Source organism: Lepisosteus platostomus, chromosome 6, assembly GCF_059453375.1.
Source record: "Lepisosteus platostomus isolate fLepPlt1 chromosome 6, fLepPlt1.hap1, whole genome shotgun sequence".
Taxonomy (NCBI): Eukaryota; Metazoa; Chordata; class Actinopteri; order Semionotiformes; family Lepisosteidae; genus Lepisosteus; species Lepisosteus platostomus.
Window position 1 is genome coordinate 16,426,773 of NC_142616.1, and position 18,073 is coordinate 16,444,845.

Genomic DNA, 18,073 nt, shown 5'->3' on the forward strand with positions numbered 1-18,073 from the left:
GTCTTTAAAGGCATGTCAGGGTGAAATTCATCCTTAAAGGTAAGTCACAGTTCACTAACTCAAACACTGTTCCGTCCATTTGTCCCAGTGAACTAAATGTTAAAAATTCTATGCAATCTTTAACATTTAATATTTACTTTTGAGTTAAGAGTCAGTTTAGCACAAGTACATTTTTTTTATTTGGAACTGCCAATTATTTATTATACAGTAACTCAAATTTGATCCCCCCACAGTGTGTTTATGTCATGGCTCACAGTCTTTACTGATGTCACTGTGAACCTACCCAAGACCTACTACATTGAAGTTAATTGATTCCAGGGTCCCATCGTGTTATCGGCTTCAGCAACTCGGAGGGGCAGCATGTTCCACACTCCCACCACCCTTTGTGATAAAGTGGTGGCTTCTGTTCTTGGTTTTAAATAAACGTCTATCTAGGTTTCCGTCGGTGTCCTCTTGTTTTCGTTTCACTGCAGACACTTGGAAAAGTCACAGAGTGCCACGCCCTCTGCAGCCAGAGGGCGCTCCTACTCTGTCCTGACCCTAGTTTCCTGTGCTCTGCTCTCCTTCTGGTGTCTCTCTGTCTGGGGCTCTATATTTCTGGATCACTCATTCCCCTTCGCTCAGCATTAACGTTTGGATGTCCTGAGACCCGCCTGGCACCAGGTCGCCCCGTGTCCGCTGCCTGAGGGCACAGGTTTCAACATGACTCCTGAACTGCTGAGCCCGCGCTAACCCCCCCGCGTAGGGTCATAGGGTCTTTTTCCGCTCTCCTGCCTCTCCACGGTTCGTCCCTTCCAACATACGTGACACATACGTGACACAGAGATCTGTGTCTAATCTAATCCCTACCCTAACCCTGGGATCACTGAATCAATGCACAAGAAAGAACACATTTATTACATATATTAGTCTCTTCTAATACACTACACTCATATTGGGCAGAGGTCAAAGTTTTCAATGGATCCCTTTCAACAAGTACCTCCTAACTGATAATTATAAATATAAAACAAAACTGCCATTCTTAACAATGCCATTATTCCATTCATCCATGTTCTAACAGATTTATCAATTTCAGGGTCATGGGGGAGATGGTGTCTATCCCAGAAACACCCTAAACAAGACACCAGGATATTACAGGGCAGACAGACATTCACACGATGGCCATTTTTTCCAGAAGCCAGTTAACCCACCAGCATGTCTTTGGATTGTGGGAGGAAACCCATGTGAACACAGGAAGAACATAAAAACACAGAGAGCACCCCAGGGCCTCAGCACTTCAAGATAGCTATGCTGACCATTCTGCCACCCCTGGCATCCATCAAGACACAATATTAATAATGTGAATATATCTACGTCGAAATCTACAGGCGATTCACAGTGTGAATGCTGATTCACCACCTGCTTAATTGTAACCTATTAAATGTTACCTCTTAAACACCTAACCAAATTAAATGTCACTGCGATCCAATCACCAGCAATGCAGTATTCGTTAAACATGTTTTTGAAAAACAACCCCACACAGCTAGCCAAAAACCAAAAGAACAGTGGCAAAAACTCACCCGCAGCTTCGCAGCAGCAGAACTCGTTTCAGTAAGAACTAGAAAATCTGCGTGATGAGCAGCAGATACTAACTTTCTCAGTCACTGAATTTCCTCTTTGAAGTCTTGAACTGTACACAGCACTTTTCTTACACGCGCCCTGAGGAAAGGTCAATATCAATTCAAAATCCTATGACCCCATTCGGGTTTTTATACCCAAAAGACACTGTTTTGTGAAATACAGACCTAGGAACCTTTCTCTACAATTGTTTCACTACATTTCGTCAACAGATGAAGTTATAAGGGCACAACATTTGTCACAATGAACCCGAGAAACAGAATGCAGCAGATGTTAAAGAAATGAATGCTATTAAGCAGAGTACAAAAAACATCCAGAATTTTGTACAGTACTTGTTACAGGACTCCAACTAGAAATATCTTGTTAATCATTCTTTCGTTTAGTAAATTTAGCACAAAACCTTTCAGAAGCATGCACAAGCATACCTGTAGAGTTTCTGAGTACAGACCTCAGGACTGGTGGAAATACCCATTTGATTCACTCAGTCTGTATTTAATAAAAATCAAACTTTTTTGGTCATCAGAAAGGTAAAATAAGACAAAAACACAAAGTTCCAGGAGAAACTCTTCCATGTCATTGCAAGGACTGACTGAAAGCTCTGCTTTAAGAGTACCTTGCCCTCATACTGCTGCTGCAGGGAGAAAACACTGAACTCAGAGGAGAGACAGATCACTGCATGAAGCTTCAGTGCAAGACAGCGGCCTGCCATAATAAAATCACCATAATAACATTAAGACAAAATAATTGTAATCACACTAAAGATTCACCAGGGTAACTATTGCCCAGGTTGGTTTACAACAAGCAAGGAAACAGGGCAAATTAGTTTTAAGAACACTATTCTGCAGCAGCTGTAGCAACGGGCAACAAGAGAATCAGACATTTATTAAATCAACAAGAACCATATAAGTGATCTGAAATATTTCAAAGAATTAACACATTCTTACTTTAAAAAAAAATAAGGCCATAAACAAGATACAAAACATTTGCATCCAGACAAAAGATGAAAACTAGGTGGGGCTACTAAAGGCTAGCGTGACGAATTGCATGATGCTCTCAGGCGTGAACACAGGTTAAAAAGGAAACAGGTTATCTGCAAAAACATGCACCAACAGAATGAAATAAAGGGATAGAAATTATGGGGAGTGAGCTATTTTTGCGAGTCTGTCTTTCATAACTCACTTAGCACAAGTCTCTCTGGCTGAAATGGCCTCTCTGCTTCAGCATCGTGAACCCTCACTCATTAAAAACATCACTCGGACCCCTGACATGCTGCCATGAAGTGTCAAGAGAGAGTGGCGGAGACGCACTTAAACCAGAGAGAAGATGAAAAGGGGGCGTGGCTGCCAAACGCTTCACACTCTCCTCGCAAGGCGTGATCAGGGGTTAAAGGACACCTTTCGGCACACCGAGCGCTCAGCGTACACCTGGAGGATGCGGGCATCGATCCCGCTACCTCTCGCATGCAAAGCGAGCGCTCTACCATGTGAGCTAATCCCCCTCGCTGTGCCTTCCTCCTCGGCGTCGCCTTGTGCCGCTTGTTCCCCTCTTACCGGGCGCCGTCCACTGCCCTTCGCCTGCAAGGCAGTCGGCTTTCTTGACTTATTGATGAAGGTCTGACGGGACGAGCGAATGACGCCTCCCCCCGTCCTCCAGCTCGCTGACAACACAGAAGCGGAAGAGTCGCTGTGGCTCGTTGGTCTAGGCGTATGATTCTCGCTTTGGGTGCGAGAGGTCCCGGGTTCAAATCCCGGACGAGCCCTTTTCCTCTTCTTCCACACTCCTGGGACCTGATATCCACATCACCTCGCAGCGTCTGCTTACGGCAAACGATGGAAGGTGACTGATGACTGAAGGAGCCTGGTCAATCCTCATCACGTGGCACAATGCCAGCGTGCAGTCAGCTGTCCAAGGCGGCAACCTCGTTGCTCGTTCAAAAGAACACGTCCTGAAAACTCCTCACCGCTATGTGGTAAATGAGCACCGCGATCGCTTGTCGTCATGCGCCATTACTTGAGAAATGCAGAAGCAAAAACCGCCCTCTCTCAGCCTCCGAAACGTGTGCGGGGCTCGCCTTGCGCTCTCTGCGCCTCGCATATTTGTGGGGCTGTCTGCTCTTCTTTCTGCTGAAGTACTCCAAATACTTCACCGTCCTGCAGAGCGTGATGTGCTCGCTGACAGCTTTCAATATTTGAAGGAAAACTACGAGCTTGATGGCTCGAATGTGAATGTTAAGCAATCGTTGATCAAACGCACGTCTTCTAAGGATTCGTGAGAGTATTCTCACCACCGTTTTCACTCGGATATACTTTTCATTTGCTAAGCTGCCAAATCGGACGAGAAAATGCCGGAGACGCACTCGGTGCAGACTGAGGTGGGGAAGGAGGCGTGGCCCTTCAATGCTTGACAGCTGAAGGACGTTGAGCGGAGGAGAACCTATCAGAAGTCGCAGAGGCTAAAGGAGAGCACCTGGCTCCCAGAGCTCCAGACTCGCACCTGGAGGATGCGGGCATCGATCCCGCTACCTCTCGCATGCTAAGCGAGCGCTCTACCATTTGAGCTAATCCCCCTCGCTTCAGGCTTCTCGGCATCATGTCTTACCGCCCGCTGCCCTTGGTCTGCAAGGCAGTCCTTTCAAGTGCGATGAAGACGCACGAATAGACCTTCCTTGCCTATTGTACGAGCTGAACTTTTGTGCTCCTCAATTCAATGCTCTTTCCATCAACTCATCTTGTCTTTTGACGCTTGGGGTTTTGCGCTCCTTTGACTCTCGGCATATCGGGTGACTTGAAACACTGAAGTTGTTGCTTACGGAGTGTGGAACATTGTTTTGCAACTGTCATGACGCTGTGTGAGCCTTTCATCGGCAACAGGGGCAGGCTGACAGCAGCGCCAGCGAAAGTTAGGGCAAATTTGGGGATTTAACTCTGAATGTGAGTGTTATGTAGGAAAGGGGTGCGGCTTTGCTCCTCTCCCGTGTAAAGGTGACGCTTTCCACGTGGTAGGCACGCAGACGTGGTTCTGAGCGAATAGTTGCTGCAAGTGTCTGAAAAGAGCAAGAAAGCGAGTGGCCCTGCCCCGTGTGAGGATCGAACTCACGACCTTCAGATTATGAGACTGACGCGCTACCTACTACGCCAACGAGGCCAGCTGCGGCACTCGGGCCGGAAAGTTTGCCTCACAGGGATTTCAGACGCCTGTTCCCTAATCTTGCGACACCTGCTGCTGGGTGTTGCATTTGCCTTTTGATCTCACCCGAGACTTTGGGGCTTTGTTTCTGTCGCGAGTCTGTCTTTCACAGCTCACCTAGCACAAGTCTCTCTGGCTGAAATGGCCTCTCTGCTTCAGCATCGTGCCCTCACTCAGCCATTAAAAACATCACTCGGACCTCTGACATGCTGCCATGAAGTGTCAAGAGAGAGTGGCGGAGACGCACTTAAGCCAGAGAGAAGATGAAAAGGGGGCGTGGCTGCTAAACGCTCCACACTCTCCTCGCAAGGCGTGATCAGGGGTTAAAGGACACCTTTCGGCACACCGAGCGCTCAGCGTACACCTGGAGGATGCGGGCATCGATCCCGCTACCTCTCGCATGCAAAGCGAGCGCTCTACCATGTGAGCTAATCCCCCTCGCTGTGCCTTCCTCCTCGGCGTCGCCTTGTGCCGCTTGTTCCCCTCTTACCGGGCGCCGTCCACTGCCCTTCGCCTGCAAGGCAGTCGGCTTTCTTGACTTATTGATGAAGGTCTGACGGGACGAGCGAATGACGCCTCCCCCCGTCCTCCAGCTCGCTGACAACACAGAAGCGGAAGAGTCGCTGTGGCTCGTTGGTCTAGGCGTATGATTCTCGCTTTGGGTGCGAGAGGTCCCGGGTTCAAATCCCGGACGAGCCCTTTTCCTCTTCTTCCACACTCCTGGGACCTGATATCCACATCACCTCGCAGCGTCTGCTTACGGCAAACGATGGAAGGTGACTGATGACTGAAGGAGCCTGGTCAATCCTCATCACGTGGCACAATGCCAGCGTGCAGTCAGCTGTCCAAGGCGGCAACCTCGTTGCTCGTTCAAAAGAACACGTCCTGAAAACTCCTCACCGCTATGTGGTAAATGAGCACCGCGATCGCTTGTCGTCATGCGCCATTACTTGAGAAATGCAGAAGCAAAAACCGCCCTCTCAGCCTCCGAAACGTGTGCGGGGCTCGCCTTGTGCTCTCTGCGCCTCGCATATTTGTGGGGCTGTCTGCTCTTCTTTCTGTTGAAGTACTCCAAATACTTCACCGTCCTGCAGAGCGTGATGTGCTCGCTGACAGCTTTCAATATTTGAAGGAAAACTACGAGCTTGATGGCTCGAATGTGAATGTTAAGCAATCGTTGATCAAACGCACGTCTTCTAAGGATTCGTGAGAGTATTCTCACCACCGTTTTCACTCGGATATACTTTTCATTTGCTAAGCTGCCAAATCGGACGAGAAAATGCCGGAGACGCACTCGGTGCAGACTGAGGTGGGGAAGGAGGCGTGGCCCTTCAATGCTTGACAGCTGAAGGACGTTGAGCGGAGGAGAACCTATCAGAAGTCGCAGAGGCTAAAGGAGAGCACCTGGCTCCCAGAGCTCCAGACTCGCACCTGGAGGATGCGGGCATCGATCCCGCTACCTCTCGCATGCTAAGCGAGCGCTCTACCATTTGAGCTAATCCCCCTCGCTTCAGGCTTCTCGGCATCATGTCTTACCGCCCGCTGCCCTTGGTCTGCAAGGCAGTCCTTTCAAGTGCGATGAAGACGCACGAATAGACCTTCCTTGCCTATTGTACGAGCTGAACTTTTGTGCTCCTCAATTCAATGCTCTTTCCATCAACTCATCTTGTCTTTTGACGCTTGGAGTTTTGCGCTCCTTTGACTCTCGGCATATCGGGTGACTTGAAACACTGAAGTTGTTGCTTACGGAGTGTGGAACATTGTTTTGCAACTGTCATGACGCTGTGTGAGCCTTTCATCGGCAACAGGGGCAGGCTGACAGCAGCGCCAGCGAAAGTTAGGGCAAATTTGGGGATTTAACTCTGAATGTGAGTGTTATGTAGGAAAGGGGTGCGGCTTTGCTCCTCTCCCGTGTAAAGGTGACGCTTTCCACGTGGTAGGCACGCAGACGTGGTTCTGAGCGAATAGTTGCTGCAAGTGTCTGAAAAGAGCAAGAAAGCAAGTGGCCCTGCCCCGTGTGAGGATCGAACTCACGACCTTCAGATTATGAGACTGACGCGCTACCTACTACGCCAACGAGGCCAGCTGCGGTGCTCGGGCCGGAAAGTTTGCCTCACAGGGATTTCAGACGCCTGTTCCCTAATCTTGCGACACCCTCTGCTGGGTGTTGCATTTGCCTTTTGATCTCACCCGAGACTTTGGGGCTTTGTTTCTGTCGCGAGTCTGTCTTTCACAGCTCACCTAGCACAAGTCTCTCTGGCTGAAATGGCCTCTCTGCTTCAGCGTCGTGCCCTCACTCAGCCATTAAAAACATCACTCGGACCCCTGACATGCTGCCATGAAGTGTCAAGAGAGAGTGGCGGAGACGCACTTAAACCAGAGAGAAGATGAAAAGGGGGCGTGGCTGCCAAACGCTTCACACTCTCCTCGCAAGGCGTGATCAGGGGTTAAAGGACACCTCTCGGCACACCGAGCGCTCAGCGTACACCTGGAGGATGCGGGCATCGATCCCGCTACCTCTCGCATGCAAAGCGAGCGCTCTACCATGTGAGCTAATCCCCCTCGCTGTGCCTTCCTCCTCGGCGTCGCCTTGTGCCGCTTGTTCCCCTCTTACCGGGCGCCGTCCACTGCCCTTCGCCTGCAAGGCAGTCGGCTTTCTTGACTTATTGATGAAGGTCTGACGGGACGAGCGAATGACGCCTCCCCCCGTCCTCCAGCTCGCTGACAACACAATCGCGGAAGAGTCGCTGTGGCTCGTTGGTCTAGGCGTATGATTCTTGCTTCGGGTGCGAGAGGTCCCGGGTTCAAATCCCGGACGAGCCCTTTTCCTCCTCTTCCTCACTCCTGGGAACTGATATCCACATCACCTCGCAGCGTCTGCTTACGGCAAACGATGGAAGGTGACTGATGACTGAAGGAGCCTGGTCAATCCTCATCACGTGGCACAATGCCAGCGTGCAGTCAGCTGTCCAAGGCGGCAACCTCGTTGCTCGTTCAAAAGAACCCGTCCTGAAAACTCCTCACCGCTATGTGGTAAATGAGCACCGCGATCGCTTGTCGTCATGCGCCATTACTTGAGAAATGCAGAAGCAAAAACCGCCCTCTCTCAGCCACCGAAACGTGTGCGGGGCTCGCCTTGCGCTCTCTGCGCCTCGCATATTTGTGGGGCTGTCTGCTCTTCTTTCTGTTGAAGTACTCCAAATACTTCACTGTCCTGCAGAGCGTGATGTGCTCGCTGACAGCTTTCAATATTTGAAGGAAAACTACGAGCTTGATGGCTCGAATGGGAATGTTAAGCAATCGTTGATCAAACGCACGTCTTCTAAGGATTCGTGAGAGTGTTCTCAGAATTGTTTTCACTCGGATATACTTTTCATTTGCTAAGCTGCCAAATCGGACGAGAAAATGCCGGAGACGCACTCGGTGCAGACTGAGGTGGGGAAGGAGGCGTGGCCCTTCAATACTTGACAGCTGAAGGACGTTGAGCGGAGGAGAACCTATCAGAAGTCGCAGAGGCTAAAGGAGAGCACCTGGCTCCCAGAGCTCCAGACTCGCACCTGGAGGATGCGGGCATCGATCCCGCTACTTCTCGCATGCTAAGCGAGCGCTCTACCATTTGAGCTAATCCCCCTCGCTTCAGGCTTCTCGGCATCATGTCTTACCGCCCGCTGCCCTTGGTCTGCAAGGCAGTCCTTTCAAGTGCGATGAAGACGCACGAATAGACCTTCGTTGCCTATTGTACGAGCTGAACTTTTGTGCTCCTCAATTCAATGCTCTTTCCATCAACTCATCTTGTCTTTTGACGCTTGGGGTTTTGCGCTCCTTTGACTCTCGGCATATCGGGTGACTTGAAACACTGAAGTTGTTGCTTACGGAGTGTGGAACATTGTTTTGCAACTGTCATGACGCTGTGTGAGCCTTTCATCGGCAACAGGGGCAGGCTGACAGCAGCGCCAGCGAAAGTTAGGGCAAATTTGGGGATTTAACTCTGAATGTGAGTGTTATGTAGGAAAGGGGTGCGGCTTTGCTCCTCTCCCGTGTAAAGGTGACGCTTTCCACGTGGTAGGCACGCAGACGTGGTTCTGAGCGAATAGTTGCTGCAAGTGTCTGAAAAGAGCAAGAAAGCAAGTGGCCCTGCCCCGTGTGAGGATCGAACTCACGACCTTCAGATTATGAGACTGACGCGCTACCTACTACGCCAACGAGGCCAGCTGCGGTGCTCGGGCCGGAAAGTTTGCCTCACAGGGATTTCAGACGCCTGTTCCCTAATCTTGCGACACCCTCTGCTGGGTGTTGCATTTGCCTTTTGATCTCACCCGAGACTTTGGGGCTTTGTTTCTGTCGCGAGTCTGTCTTTCACAGCTCACCTAGCACAAGTCTCTCTGGCTGAAATGGCCTCTCTGCTTCAGCGTCGTGCCCTCACTCAGCCATTAAAAACATCACTCGGACCCCTGACATGCTGCCATGAAGTGTCAAGAGAGAGTGGCGGAGACGCACTTAAACCAGAGAGAAGATGAAAAGGGGGCGTGGCTGCCAAACGCTTCACACTCTCCTCGCAAGGCGTGATCAGGGGTTAAAGGACACCTCTCGGCACACCGAGCGCTCAGCGTACACCTGGAGGATGCGGGCATCGATCCCGCTACCTCTCGCATGCAAAGCGAGCGCTCTACCATGTGAGCTAATCCCCCTCGCTGTGCTTTCCTCCTCGGCGTCGCCTTGTGCCGCTTGTTCCCCTCTTACCGGGCGCCGTCCACTGCCCTTCGCCTGCAAGGCAGTCGGCTTTCTTGACTTATTGATGAAGGTCTGACGGGACGAGCGAATGACGCCTCCCCCCGTCCTCCAGCTTGCTGACAACACAAAAGCGGAAGAGTCGCTGTGGCTCGTTGGTCTAGGCGTATGATTCTCGCTTCGGATGCGAGAGGTCCCGGGTTCAAATCCCGGACGAGCCCTTTTCCTCCTCTTCCTCACTCCTGGGAACTGATATCCACATCACCTCGCAGCGTCTGCTTACGGCAAACGATGGAAGGTGACTGATGACTGAAGGAGCCTGGTCAATCCTCATCACGTGGCACAATGCCAGCGTGCAGTCAGCTGTCCAAGGCGGCAACCTCGTTGCTCGTTCAAAAGAACCCGTCCTGAAAACTCCTCACCGCTATGTCGTAAATGAGCACCGCGATCGCTTGTTGTCATGCGCCATTACTTGAGAAATGCAGAAGCAAAAACCGCCCTCTCTCAGCCACCGAAACGTGTGCGGGGCTCGCCTTGCGCTCTCTGAGCCTCGCATATTTGCGGAGCTGTCTGCTCTTCTTTCTGTTGAAGTACTCAAAATACTTCACCGTCCTGCAGAGCGTGATGTGCTCGCTGACAGCTTTCAATATTTGAAGGAAAACTACGAGCTTGATGGCTCGAATGGGAATGTTAAGCAATCGTTGATCAAACGCACGTCTTCTAAGGATTCGTGAGAGTATTCTCAGCATTGTTTTCACTCGGATATACTTTTCATTTGCTAAGCTGCCAAATCGGACGAGAAAATGCCGGAGACGCACTCGGTGCAGACTGAGGTGGGGAAGGAGGCGTGGCCCTTCAATACTTGACAGCTGAAGGACGTTGAGCGGAGGAGAACCTATCAGAAGTCGCAGAGGCTAAAGGAGAGCACCTGGCTCCCAGAGCTCCAGACTCGCACCTGGAGGATGCGGGCATCGATCCCGCTACTTCTCGCATGCTAAGCGAGCGCTCTACCATTTGAGCTAATCCCCCTCGCTTCAGGCTTCTCGCCATCATGTCTTACCGCCCGCTGCCCTTGGTCTGCAAGGCAGTCCTTTCAAGTGCGATGAAGACGCACGAATAGACCTTCGTTGCCTATTGTACGAGCTGAACTTTTGTGCTCCTCAATTCAATGCTCTTTCCATCAACTCATCTGGTCTTATGACGCTTGGGGTTTTGCGCTCCTTTGACTCTCGGCATATCGGGTGACTTGAAACACTGAAGTTGTCGCTTACGGAGTGTGGAACATTGTTTTGCAACTGTCATGACGCTGTGTGAGCCTTTCATCGGCAACAGGGGCAGGCTGACAGCAGCGCCAGCGAAAGTTAGGGCAAATTTGGGGATTTAACTCTGAATGTGAGTGTTATGTAGGAAAGGGGTGCGGCTTTGCTCCTCTCCCGTGTAAAGGTGACGCTTTCCACGTGGTAGGCACGCAGACGTGGTTCTGAGCGAATAGTTGCTGCAAGTGTCTGAAAAGAGCAAGAAAGCAAGTGGCCCTGCCCCGTGTGAGGATCGAACTCACGACCTTCAGATTATGAGACTGACGCGCTACCTACTACGCCAACGAGGCCAGCTGCGGTGCTCGGGCCGGAAAGTTTGCCTCACAGGGATTTCAGACGCCTGTTCCCTAATCTTGCGACACCCTCTGCTGGGTGTTGCATTTGCCTTTTGATCTCACCCGAGACTTTGGGGCTTTGTTTCTGTCGCGAGTCTGTCTTTCACAGCTCACCTAGCACAAGTCTCTCTGGCTGAAATGGCCTCTCTGCTTCAGCGTCGTGCCCTCACTCAGCCATTAAAAACATCACTCGGACCCCTGACATGCTGCCATGAAGTGTCAAGAGAGAGTGGCGGAGACGCACTTAAACCAGAGAGAAGATGAAAAGGGGGCGTGGCTGCCAAACGCTTCACACTCTCCTCGCAAGGCGTGATCAGGGGTTAAAGGACACCTCTCGGCACACCGAGCGCTCAGCGTACACCTGGAGGATGCGGGCATCGATCCCGCTACCTCTCGCATGCAAAGCGAGCGCTCTACCATGTGAGCTAATCCCCCTCGCTGTGCTTTCCTCCTCGGCGTCGCCTTGTGCCGCTTGTTCCCCTCTTACCGGGCGCCGTCCACTGCCCTTCGCCTGCAAGGCAGTCGGCTTTCTTGACTTATTGATGAAGGTCTGACGGGACGAGCGAATGACGCCTCCCCCCGTCCTCCAGCTCGCTGACAACACAAAAGCGGAAGAGTCGCTGTGGCTCGTTGGTCTAGGCGTATGATTCTCGCTTCGGGTGCGAGAGGTCCCGGGTTCAAATCCCGGACGAGCCCTTTTCCTCCTCTTCCTCACTCCTGGGAACTGATATCCACATCACCTCGCAGCGTCTGCTTACGGCAAGCGATGGAAGGTGACTGATGACTGAAGGAGCCTGGTCAATCCTCATCACGTGGCACAATGCCAGCGTGCAGTCAGCTGTCCAAGGCGGCAACCTCGTTGCTCGTTCAAAAGAACCCGTCCTGAAAACTCCTCACCGCTATGTCGTAAATGAGCACCGCGATCGCTTGTTGTCATGCGCCATTACTTGAGAAATGCAGAAGCAAAAACCGCCCTCTCTCAGCCACCGAAACGTGTGCGGGGCTCGCCTTGCGCTCTCTGAGCCTCGCATATTTGCGGAGCTGTCTGCTCTTCTTTCTGTTGAAGTACTCAAAATACTTCACCGTCCTGCAGAGCGTGATGTGCTCGCTGACAGCTTTCAATATTTGAAGGAAAACTACGAGCTTGATGGCTCGAATGGGAATGTTAAGCAATCGTTGATCAAACGCACGTCTTCTAAGGATTCGTGAGAGTATTCTCAGCATTGTTTTCACTCGGATATACTTTTCATTTGCTAAGCTGCCAAATCGGACGAGAAAATGCCGGAGACGCACTCGGTGGAGACTGAGGTGGGGAAGGAGGCGTGGCCCTTCAATACTTGACAGCTGAAGGACGTTGAGCGGAGGAGAACCTATCAGAAGTCGCAGAGGCTAAAGGAGAGCACCTGGCTCCCAGAGCTCCAGACTCGCACCTGGAGGATGCGGGCATCGATCCCGCTACTTCTCGCATGCTAAGCGAGCGCTCTACCATTTGAGCTAATCCCCCTCGCTTCAGGCTTCTCGCCATCATGTCTTACCGCCCGCTGCCCTTGGTCTGCAAGGCAGTCCTTTCAAGTGCGATGAAGACGCACGAATAGACCTTCGTTGCCTATTGTACGAGCTGAACTTTTGTGCTCCTCAATTCAATGCTCTTTCCATCAACTCATCTGGTCTTATGACGCTTGGGGTTTTGCGCTCCTTTGACTCTCGGCATATCGGGTGACTTGAAACACTGAAGTTGTTGCTTACGGAGTGTGGAACATTGTTTTGCAACTGTCATGACGCTGCGTGAGCCTTTCATCGGCAACAGGGGCAGGCTGACAGCAGCGCCAGCGAAAGTTAGGGCAAATTTGGGGATTTAACTCTGAATGTGAGTGTTATGTAGGAAAGGGGTGCGGCTTTGCTCCTCTCCCGTGTAAAGGTGACGCTTTCCACGTGGTAGGCACGCAGACGTGGTTCTGAGCGAATAGTTGCTGCAAGTGTCTGAAAAGAGCAAGAAAGCAAGTGGCCCTGCCCCGTGTGAGGATCGAACTCACGACCTTCAGATTATGAGACTGACGCGCTACCTACTACGCCAACGAGGCCAGCTGCGGTGCTCGGGCCGGAAAGTTTGCCTCACAGGGATTTCAGACGCCTGTTCCCTAATCTTGCGACACCCTCTGCTGGGTGTTGCATTTGCCTTTTGATCTCACCCGAGACTTTGGGGCTTTGTTTCTGTCGCGAGTCTGTCTTTCACAGCTCACCTAGCACAAGTCTCTCTGGCTGAAATGGCCTCTCTGCTTCAGCGTCGTGCCCTCACTCAGCCATTAAAAACATCACTCGGACCCCTGACATGCTGCCATGAAGTGTCAAGAGAGAGTGGCGGAGACGCACTTAAACCAGAGAGAAGATGAAAAGGGGGCGTGGCTGCCAAACGCTTCACACTCTCCTCGCAAGGCGTGATCAGGGGTTAAAGGACACCTCTCGGCACACCGAGCGCTCAGCGTACACCTGGAGGATGCGGGCATCGATCCCGCTACCTCTCGCATGCAAAGCGAGCGCTCTACCATGTGAGCTAATCCCCCTCGCTGTGCCTTCCTCCTCGGCGTCGCCTTGTGCCGCTTGTTCCCCTCTTACCGGGCGCCGTCCACTGCCCTTCGCCTGCAAGGCAGTCGGCTTTCTTGACTTATTGATGAAGGTCTGACGGGACGAGCGAATGACGCCTCCCCCCGTCCTCCAGCTCGCTGACAACACAAAAGCGGAAGAGTCGCTGTGGCTCGTTGGTCTAGGCGTATGATTCTCGCTTCGGGTGCGAGAGGTCCCGGGTTCAAATCCCGGACGAGCCCTTTTCCTCCTCTTCCTCACTCCTGGGAACTGATATCCACATCACCTCGCAGCGTCTGCTCACGGCAAACGATGGAAGGTGACTGATGACTGAAGGAGCCTGGTCAATCCTCATCACGTGGCACAATGCCAGCGTGCAGTCAGCTGTCCAAGGCGGCAACCTCGTTGCTTGTTCAAAAGAACCCGTCCTGAAAACTCCTCACCGCTATGTGGTAAATGAGCACCGCGATCGCTTGTTGTCATGCGTCATTACTTGAGAAATGCAGAAGCAAAAACCGCCCTCTCTCAGCCACCGAAACGTGTGCGGGGCTCGCCTTGCGCTCTCTGCGCCTCGCATATTTGCGGAGCTGTCTGCTCTTCTTTCTGTTGAAGTACTCAAAATACTTCACCGTCCTGCAGAGCGTGATGTGCTCGCTGACAGCTTTCAATATTTGAAGGAAAACTACGAGCTTGATGGCTCGAATGGGAATGTTAAGCAATCGTTGATCAAACGCACGTCTTCTAAGGATTCGTGAGAGTATTCTCAGCATTGTTTTCACTCGGATATACTTTTCATTTGCTAAGCTGCCAAATCGGACGAGAAAATGCCGGAGACGCACTCGGTGCAGACTGAGGTGGGGAAGGAGGCGTGGCCCTTCAATACTTGACAGCTGAAGGACGTTGAGCGGAGGAGAACCTATCAGAAGTCGCAGAGGCTAAAGGAGAGCACCTGGCTCCCAGAGCTCCAGACTCGCACCTGGAGGATGCGGGCATCGATCCCGCTACTTCTCGCATGCTAAGCGAGCGCTCTACCATTTGAGCTAATCCCCCTCGCTTCAGGCTTCTCGCCATCATGTCTTACCGCCCGCTGCCCTTGGTCTGCAAGGCAGTCCTTTCAAGTGCGATGAAGACGCACGAATAGACCTTCGTTGCCTATTGTACGAGCTGAACTTTTGTGCTCCTCAATTCAATGCTCTTTCCATCAACTCATCTGGTCTTATGACGCTTGGGGTTTTGCGCTCCTTTGACTCTCGGCATATCGGGTGACTTGAAACACTGAAGTTGTTGCTTACGGAGTGTGGAACATTGTTTTGCAACTGTCATGACGCTGTGTGAGCCTTTCATCGGCAACAGGGGCAGGCTGACAGCAGCGCCAGCGAAAGTTAGGGCAAATTTGGGGATTTAACTCTGAATGTGAGTGTTATGTAGGAAAGGGGTGCGGCTTTGCTCCTCTCCCGTGTAAAGGTGACGCTTTCCACGTGGTAGGCACGCAGACGTGGTTCTGAGCGAATAGTTGCTGCAAGTGTCTGAAAAGAGCAAGAAAGCAAGTGGCCCTGCCCCGTGTGAGGATCGAACTCACGACCTTCAGATTATGAGACTGACGCGCTACCTACTACGCCAACGAGGCCAGCCTCGGTGCTCGGGCCGGAAAGTTTGCCTCACAGGGATTTCAGACGCCTGTTCCCTAATCTTGCGACACCCTCTGCTGGGTGTTGCATTTGCCTTTTGATCTCACCCGAGACTTTGGGGCTTTGTTTCTGTCGCGAGTCTGTCTTTCACAGCTCACCTAGCACAAGTCTCTCTGGCTGAAATGGCCTCTCTGCTTCAGCGTCGTGCCCTCACTCAGCCATTAAAAACATCACTCGGACCCCTGACATGCTGCCATGAAGTGTCAAGAGAGAGTGGCGGAGACGCACTTAAGCCAGAGAGAAGATGAAAAGGGGGCGTGGCTGCCAAACGCTTCACACTCTCCTCGCAAGGCGTGATCAGGGGTTAAAGGACACCTCTCGGCACACAGAGCGCTCAGCGTACACCTGGAGGATGCGGGCATCGATCCCGCTACCTCTCGCATGCAAAGCGAGCGCTCTACCATGTGAGCTAATCCCCCTCGCTGTGCTTTCCTCCTCGGCGTCGCCTTGTGCCGCTTGTTCCCCTCTTACCGGGCGCCGTCCACTGCCCTTCGCCTGCAAGGCAGTCGGCTTTCTTGACTTATTGATGAAGGTCTGACGGGACGAGCGAATGGGAATGTTAAGCAATCGTTGATCAAACGCACGTCTTCTAAGGATTCGTGAGAGTATTCTCAGCATTGTTTTCACTCGGATATACTTTTCATTTGCTAAGCTGCCAAATCGGACGAGAAAATGCCGGAGACGCACTCGGTGCAGACTGAGGTGGGGAAGGAGGCGTGGCCCTTCAATACTTGACAGCTGAAGGACGTTGAGCGGAGGAGAACCTATCAGAAGTCGCAGAGGCTAAAGGAGAGCACCTGGCTCCCAGAGCTCCAGACTCGCACCTGGAGGATGCGGGCATCGATCCCGCTACCTCTCGCATGCTAAGCGAGGGCTCTACCATTTGAGCTAATCCCCCTCGCTTCAGGCTTCTCGGCATCATGTCTTACCGCCCGCTGCCCTTGGTCTGCAAGGCAGTCCTTTCAAGTGCGATGAAGACGCACGAATAGACCTTCCTTGCCTATTGTACGAGCTGAACTTTTGTGCTCCTCAATTCAATGCTCTTTCCATCAACTCATCTTGTCTTTTGACGCTTGGGGTTTTGCGCTCCTTTGACTCTCGGCATATCGGGTGACTTGAAACACTGAAGTTGTCGCTTACGGAGTGTGGAACATTGTTTTGCAACTGTCATGACGCTGTGTGAGCCTTTCATCGGCAACAGGGGCAGGCTGACAGCAGCGCCAGCGAAAGTTAGGGCAAATTTGGGGATTTAACTCTGAATGTGAGTGTTATGTAGGAAAGGGGTGCGGCTTTGCTCCTCTCCCGTGTAAAGGTGACGCTTTCCACGTGGTAGGCACGCAGACGTGGTTCTGAGCGAATAGTTGCTGCAAGTGTCTGAAAAGAGCAAGAAAGCAAGTGGCCCTGCCCCGTGTGAGGATCGAACTCACGACCTTCAGATTATGAGACTGACGCGCTACCTACTACGCCAACGAGGCCAGCTGCGGTGCTCGGGCCGGAAAGTTTGCCTCACAGGGATTTCAGACGCCTGTTCCCTAATCTTGCGACACCCTCTGCTGGGTGTTGCATTTGCCTTTTGATCTCACCCGAGACTTTGGGGCTTTGTTTCTGTCGCGAGTCTGTCTTTCACAGCTCACCTAGCACAAGTCTCTCTGGCTGAAATGGCCTCTCTGCTTCAGCGTCGTGCCCTCACTCAGCCATTAAAAACATCACTCGGACCCCTGACATGCTGCCATGAAGTGTCAAGAGAGAGTGGCGGAGACGCACTTAAACCAGAGAGAAGATGAAAAGGGGGCGTGGCTGCCAAACGCTTCACACTCTCCTCGCAAGGCGTGATCAGGGGTTAAAGGACACCTCTCGGCACACCGAGCGCTCAGCGTACACCTGGAGGATGCGGGCATCGATCCCGCTACCTCTCGCATGCAAAGCGAGCGCTCTACCATGTGAGCTAATCCCCCTCGCTGTGCCTTCCTCCTCGGCGTCGCCTTGTGCCGCTTGTTCCCCTCTTACCGGGCGCCGTCCACTGCCCTTCGCCTGCAAGGCAGTCGGCTTTCTTGACTTATTGATGAAGGTCTGACGGGACGAGCGAATGACGCCTCCCCCCGTCCTCCAGCTCGCTGACAACACAAAAGCGGAAGAGTCGCTGTGGCTCGTTGGTCTAGGCGTATGATTCTCGCTTCGGGTGCGAGAGGTCCCGGGTTCAAATCCCGGACGAGCCCTCTTCCTCACTCCTGGGAACTGATATCCACATCACCTCGCAGCGTCTGCTTACGGCAAACGATGGAAGGTGACTGATGACTGAAGGAGCCTGGTCAATCCTCATCACGTGGCACAATGCCAGCGTGCAGTCAGCTGTCCAAGGCGGCAACCTCGTTGCTCGTTCAGAAGAACCCGTCCTGAAAACTCCTCACCGCTATGTCGTAAATGAGCACCGCGATCGCTTGTTGTCATGCGCCATTACTTGAGAAATGCAGAAGCAAAAACCGCCCTCTCTCAGCCACCGAAACGTGTGCATATTTGCGAAGCTGTCTGCTCTTCTTTCTGTTGAAGTACTCAAAATACTTCACCGTCCTGCAGAACGTGATGTGCTCGCTGACAGCTTTCAATAATTGAAGGAAAACTACGA

The 18,073-nt window shown here is 52.1% G+C and overlaps 24 non-coding genes across 24 annotated transcripts; 7 read left to right on the plus strand and 17 right to left on the minus strand.

The window, feature by feature from the left end:
- Positions 1-3,042: 3,042 nt before the first annotated feature.
- Positions 3,043-3,115, minus strand: trnaa-ugc (transfer RNA alanine (anticodon UGC)). Its single transcript has one exon. It is a non-coding gene; the product is annotated as a tRNA-Ala (tRNA).
- Positions 3,116-3,304: 189 nt separating this feature from the next.
- Positions 3,305-3,376, plus strand: trnap-ugg (transfer RNA proline (anticodon UGG)). Its single transcript has one exon. It is a non-coding gene; the product is annotated as a tRNA-Pro (tRNA).
- A 735-nt stretch (positions 3,377-4,111) lies between these two features.
- trnaa-agc (transfer RNA alanine (anticodon AGC)) lies at positions 4,112-4,184 on the minus strand. The gene has a single exon. It is a non-coding gene; the product is annotated as a tRNA-Ala (tRNA).
- Positions 4,185-4,688: 504 nt separating this feature from the next.
- Positions 4,689-4,761, minus strand: trnam-cau (transfer RNA methionine (anticodon CAU)). The gene has a single exon. It is a non-coding gene; the product is annotated as a tRNA-Met (tRNA).
- Positions 4,762-5,168: 407 nt separating this feature from the next.
- Positions 5,169-5,241, minus strand: trnaa-ugc (transfer RNA alanine (anticodon UGC)). Its single transcript has one exon. It is a non-coding gene; the product is annotated as a tRNA-Ala (tRNA).
- A 189-nt stretch (positions 5,242-5,430) lies between these two features.
- On the plus strand, positions 5,431-5,502 carry trnap-ugg (transfer RNA proline (anticodon UGG)). The gene has a single exon. It is a non-coding gene; the product is annotated as a tRNA-Pro (tRNA).
- A 733-nt stretch (positions 5,503-6,235) lies between these two features.
- trnaa-agc (transfer RNA alanine (anticodon AGC)) lies at positions 6,236-6,308 on the minus strand. The gene has a single exon. It is a non-coding gene; the product is annotated as a tRNA-Ala (tRNA).
- Positions 6,309-6,812: 504 nt separating this feature from the next.
- On the minus strand, positions 6,813-6,885 carry trnam-cau (transfer RNA methionine (anticodon CAU)). The gene has a single exon. It is a non-coding gene; the product is annotated as a tRNA-Met (tRNA).
- A 407-nt stretch (positions 6,886-7,292) lies between these two features.
- Positions 7,293-7,365, minus strand: trnaa-ugc (transfer RNA alanine (anticodon UGC)). The gene has a single exon. It is a non-coding gene; the product is annotated as a tRNA-Ala (tRNA).
- Positions 7,366-7,554: 189 nt separating this feature from the next.
- On the plus strand, positions 7,555-7,626 carry trnap-cgg (transfer RNA proline (anticodon CGG)). The gene has a single exon. It is a non-coding gene; the product is annotated as a tRNA-Pro (tRNA).
- Positions 7,627-8,938: 1,312 nt separating this feature from the next.
- trnam-cau (transfer RNA methionine (anticodon CAU)) lies at positions 8,939-9,011 on the minus strand. Its single transcript has one exon. It is a non-coding gene; the product is annotated as a tRNA-Met (tRNA).
- Positions 9,012-9,418: 407 nt separating this feature from the next.
- Positions 9,419-9,491, minus strand: trnaa-ugc (transfer RNA alanine (anticodon UGC)). The gene has a single exon. It is a non-coding gene; the product is annotated as a tRNA-Ala (tRNA).
- A 189-nt stretch (positions 9,492-9,680) lies between these two features.
- Positions 9,681-9,752, plus strand: trnap-cgg (transfer RNA proline (anticodon CGG)). The gene has a single exon. It is a non-coding gene; the product is annotated as a tRNA-Pro (tRNA).
- A 1,312-nt stretch (positions 9,753-11,064) lies between these two features.
- On the minus strand, positions 11,065-11,137 carry trnam-cau (transfer RNA methionine (anticodon CAU)). Its single transcript has one exon. It is a non-coding gene; the product is annotated as a tRNA-Met (tRNA).
- Positions 11,138-11,544: 407 nt separating this feature from the next.
- trnaa-ugc (transfer RNA alanine (anticodon UGC)) lies at positions 11,545-11,617 on the minus strand. The gene has a single exon. It is a non-coding gene; the product is annotated as a tRNA-Ala (tRNA).
- A 189-nt stretch (positions 11,618-11,806) lies between these two features.
- Positions 11,807-11,878, plus strand: trnap-cgg (transfer RNA proline (anticodon CGG)). The gene has a single exon. It is a non-coding gene; the product is annotated as a tRNA-Pro (tRNA).
- Positions 11,879-13,190: 1,312 nt separating this feature from the next.
- Positions 13,191-13,263, minus strand: trnam-cau (transfer RNA methionine (anticodon CAU)). Its single transcript has one exon. It is a non-coding gene; the product is annotated as a tRNA-Met (tRNA).
- A 407-nt stretch (positions 13,264-13,670) lies between these two features.
- On the minus strand, positions 13,671-13,743 carry trnaa-ugc (transfer RNA alanine (anticodon UGC)). Its single transcript has one exon. It is a non-coding gene; the product is annotated as a tRNA-Ala (tRNA).
- Positions 13,744-13,932: 189 nt separating this feature from the next.
- trnap-cgg (transfer RNA proline (anticodon CGG)) lies at positions 13,933-14,004 on the plus strand. Its single transcript has one exon. It is a non-coding gene; the product is annotated as a tRNA-Pro (tRNA).
- A 1,312-nt stretch (positions 14,005-15,316) lies between these two features.
- On the minus strand, positions 15,317-15,389 carry trnam-cau (transfer RNA methionine (anticodon CAU)). Its single transcript has one exon. It is a non-coding gene; the product is annotated as a tRNA-Met (tRNA).
- Positions 15,390-15,796: 407 nt separating this feature from the next.
- Positions 15,797-15,869, minus strand: trnaa-ugc (transfer RNA alanine (anticodon UGC)). Its single transcript has one exon. It is a non-coding gene; the product is annotated as a tRNA-Ala (tRNA).
- Positions 15,870-16,852: 983 nt separating this feature from the next.
- trnam-cau (transfer RNA methionine (anticodon CAU)) lies at positions 16,853-16,925 on the minus strand. Its single transcript has one exon. It is a non-coding gene; the product is annotated as a tRNA-Met (tRNA).
- A 407-nt stretch (positions 16,926-17,332) lies between these two features.
- Positions 17,333-17,405, minus strand: trnaa-ugc (transfer RNA alanine (anticodon UGC)). The gene has a single exon. It is a non-coding gene; the product is annotated as a tRNA-Ala (tRNA).
- Positions 17,406-17,594: 189 nt separating this feature from the next.
- Positions 17,595-17,666, plus strand: trnap-cgg (transfer RNA proline (anticodon CGG)). Its single transcript has one exon. It is a non-coding gene; the product is annotated as a tRNA-Pro (tRNA).
- Positions 17,667-18,073: the final 407 nt, after the last annotated feature.